The 4,388-nt window shown below is 39.2% G+C and overlaps 1 pseudogene; it reads left to right on the top strand.

Moving 5' to 3' along the window:
- The first annotated feature begins 2,111 nt into the window (after window positions 1-2,111).
- Window positions 2,112-2,229, top strand: LOC122488870 (annotated as a pseudogene).
- Window positions 2,230-4,388: the final 2,159 nt, after the last annotated feature.

Here is a 4,388-nt window from a genome sequence, read left to right as displayed (position 1 = left end):
CTGTTTTTTTTGTTTTGTTTTGTTTTGCTCTTCTAGAATTTCAAGAACAATGCTAACTAGGGAATAATTCAAATGCTTTCTTCATCCTACGTATGACATTGGATATAGATTTGAGACCAATTCATTGATTTATTAAGGATAATTAGTTTGATGGGGCGCCTGGGTGGCTCAGTCAGTTAAGCGTCCGATCTCGCGGCCCAGGTCACGATCTCGCGGTTTGTGAGTTTGAGCCCCGCGTCGGGCTCTGTGCTGACAGCTCAGAGCCTGGACCTGCTTGCTTTGGATTCCTTGCCTTCCTCTCTCTCTGCCTCTCCCCTGCCCATGTTCTGTCTCTCTCTCAAAAATAAATAAACATTAAAAAAAATTTTTTTTAAGAATTAGTTTTTAAAAAATTAATTTCCACAGTCATCTTTACATTGCCTCCACCTACTTGCCTCAGGTTTTGAATTAGTTGTTCTGAATTAATTCTTAAAGTAAATGCATTAAAGACAACCAATTTTTGTCGAAGGAACATATTGACCACATTCCATAAGTCCTACTATGTAATATTCCACTTTTATTATTTTAAAAGTCAGTTATTTAATTTTTTAAATATCTTCTTTTACCAATGGTTATTTTGGGAGATAAGTTTTTTTAAGTTTTGTGAATTTTTGGCTTTGAACTCATTGTTAATTTATCTTTGAGATGCATAACTACCCATTTTGTTAGTTATGGAATGACAAAAATATTATACCATCTATATAAAATATTTAAATTTGGTTTATGTGGCAAATATATACAGATATGGACAGGAAAGTTACAAACCGTCCTCAGGAAAGAGGCTGCCTCTGGAGAGAGAAACTTGGAGAGGGCAAAGTCCAGGGGAAGTAATATGGGGGTTTTAAACTTACCTGTAATATTTTATTTATTTAAAAATAATTGCTGAAGCAATCATGACAGAAGTTAACATCTACGAATCTGGGCCATAGACACCTGAATATATCCCATATTATTCTGTGTACTTTTCTGTTCATTCTAATAATTTCATTAAATGAAACTTGCTTTTTACCCAACATTATATTTTGATACATATAAGGCAAATTTATTCATTTTAGCTGCCATATAGAATTCTATCAGTTACGTGTCCATTCCCCTGTTTCCATTGCTATAATGAATATCCTCATGTGTTTTTTATGCAAGGGTTAAGGTATATACCTGAAAATGGGAATGCTTGTCTTCAACTTTACTAATTATTACCAAATTACTTTCTCAGGTGGTTGTATTAATTTCCACTTCTGCCAAGAGTTGATGAAAGTTTCCTCTTTCATCTTGTGCTTGCTAATGCCTGGTATGAATCAACTATTAAATTTTAGAGCATGAAATGTTGTCATTGTAGTTTTAGATGTTTATTTATTTTTGAGAGAGAGACAGAGCATGAGCAGGGGAGGAGCAGAGAGAGAGGGAGACACAGAATCCAAAGCAGGCTCTAGGCTCTGAGCTGTCAGCACAGAGCCTTGAAGCAGGGCTCAAACTCACAAACCATGAGATCATGACCTGAGCCAAAGTCGGACGCTTAACCGACTGAACCACCCAGGCGCCCCTCATTGTAATTTTAATTTGCATTCTCCAAATTAAATGTGAGGTTGAGCATCTTTTAACATGTTTGTTGGGTTTTCACATGGGAGATTTATCTACTCATATCTATTTCCCCTTTGTCTATTATGGTGTCTCCTTACTGTTTTGTAGGAACTATTTGTGGATTTTGGATAGTGACATCTCACAAATATCTTCTCCCATGTGTCAGTGTCTTTTAACTGAGTTTATTACTTTTTTTAAAATGTTTAATGTGTATTTAGTTTTGAGAGAGAGAGACAGAGTGTGAGTGGGGAAGGGGCAGAGAGAGGAGGAGACACAGAATCCAAAGCAGGCTCCAGGCTCCAAGCTGTCAGCACAGAGCCCAATGCGGGGCTTGAACTCACGAACTGCGAGATCATGACCTGTACCAAAGTTGGACATTTAACCAACGGAGCCACCCAGGCGCCCCTATAATGGTTTTTGTTTTTGTTTTTAATACAAGTTGTTGCTTACATGTCGTCTAATCTATCAGTCTTCTCTCTTATAATCTGGTCTTTATCGCTTCTCGGCCTTTTGGCTAAGATCAAGTGTAGTATCTGTTCTTGTCAGTTTAATATCTTATAATCTGGTTCTTTATGCATCTGGTTCTTTATGCATCAATATCATAAAACTATTCTCATAACTTCTAAAAAGAATTCTAGAAGTTTTGCTTTTCATATTAGGCCTTTGATCACCTGAAACTTTTTTTTTTTGTACGTTGTGTGAAGCGTGCAATTATAAAATTATTATTGGATAGTTAGATAAAATGATTAGACCTCCATATGACTGTCACAGATGGGATAAATGAGGCACTTGCCTTTGGAGAGAGTATCTGAGGAATCATGCTAAGTCATGCCTTCAAAATGTTATTGACAGTATTACCTGCTCCACTCATTTAAGAACTTTCTGGGGCGCCTGGGTGGCTCAGTCGGTTAAGCGTCCGACTTCAGCCAGGTCACGATCTCGCGGTCTGTGAGTTCGAGCCCCGCGTCAGCCTCTGGGCTGATGGCTCGGAGCCTGGAGCATGTTTCCGATTCTGTGTCTCCCTCTCTCTCTGCCCCTCCCCTGTTCATGCTCTGTCTCTCTCTGTCCCAAAAATAAATAAAAAACGTTGAAAAAAAAATTTTTTAAGAACTTTCCAATGTATGTGAATAGTTGTTTTTTTTTCTGGGAGCTGGAATATATGGCAAAGTACTTCATTTTTCCTAAGTGATAGGTAAAGTGGGTGCTAAAAAACGCAAAAAAATAAGTCTTTCAAGGCTACCGCTTTGCTTCAATCACTGGGGTGCTGCCTGAGAACTGGAAGAACTGATCAGCAGAGAAAGAATGAGAAGCATCAATTTATTGTCTTTTGAGTCAAATAATCATAGTTTTTAAAAAATTTTTTTAACGTGTATTTATTTTTTGAGAGAGACAGAGCATGAGTGGGGGAGGGGCAGAGAGAGAGGGAGACACAGAATCCGAAGCAGGCTTCAAGCTCCGGGCTGCCAACGCAGAGCCTGATGCGGGGCTCGAACTCACGAACCACAAGATCATGACCCGAGCCAAAGTCAGACGCTCAACCGGCTGAGTCACCCAGGCGCCCCCAGGTCATCATAGTTTACTGTTTACTTCAGTTTAGTGTGGCTTGACTGTGTAAGCAATGGAAATTTCTAGAATGAAGGACACATTCAAATATATATGTGCAAATACATGCTAAAAAACAAGAACAGATTTTTCTCGTTTGGCTTAATAGACCTTCTAGTTCTTCACTAGGTCAGCACTACACAGGAATAGCTTTATAGCAGAGCCTTTTTATTGTGCCTTGGTGAAAAATGGAGTTCCTACAGTACCCAGAATCTAACACAACTTGTTCCCATAGCTGGGCATCTTGATGGATTTAATAGATATTTTATAAGCTTTTTCTATCCAGCTAAAATATATCTGAGCAAGAAGTCTAAACTCGACTGCTAAATCTGGCTGTCCAGAGAATCTTTTAGCTGTATTCAGCTCTAGAATACAATAGTATATCCTCTCTGCTCCTTACCAGTGAGTCACCTGAACTACCTTCCTGAAGTTCTTGGTGTCTTCCCATGGTACTTCCCACCATGTACCTTCAGGAATCTTGCGTGGCCACTGAAATACAGAGGCAAAAACAATACAACATTGTACCTCTATACTCAACGATAATATACTGACCCCTTAAACATCTGTTAGGGGTAGGAGTGCCTGGGTGGCTCAGTCTGTCAAGCGTCTGACTCCTGCTTTCGGCTCAGGTCATGATCTCACGGTATGTGAGTTCAAGCCCTGCATGGGGCTCCGCACTGACAGTGTGGAGCCTGCTTGGGATTCTCTCTCTGTCTCTCTGCCCTTTCCCTGCTCACACTCATATGCATGCTCTATCTGAAAATAAATAAATAAAACTTCCCAAAAATCTGTGAAGGGGTAGATTTGATGTTTAAGTGTTTTTATCACCATATTTTTTTTTAAAAGGATTTATTTTCCACACACTTCACAGATCCACATTAGGTCAAAACAGGAAACAGATGGGAGAGAGTGCCTATACCTCACACATCTAGCTGGCAGAGGTCAGAGCTGTGATATTAGTCTTCACAGATTGCTTGATAAATCATCATAATGGGGAAAATGTGACTAAAGTCAGGACTCAAGAACCTTGCCTATGTTTGACGAGGAGATGAGAACCAGAGTTTATCACTCTTTTAAAACAGGACGACAGGAAGAACAAACTGAGATAGGAAGAGCATACATTTTTTTAGTGGGTTTCACTTCACAGTAATTGACGCAGAAAATGGAAG

Source organism: Prionailurus bengalensis, chromosome A2 (genome assembly GCF_016509475.1).
Source record: "Prionailurus bengalensis isolate Pbe53 chromosome A2, Fcat_Pben_1.1_paternal_pri, whole genome shotgun sequence".
Lineage (NCBI taxonomy): Eukaryota > Metazoa > Chordata > Mammalia > Carnivora > Felidae > Prionailurus > Prionailurus bengalensis.
The sequence above is the reverse complement of the archived record's forward strand: the minus strand, read 5'-3'. Positions and strand labels throughout refer to the sequence as shown.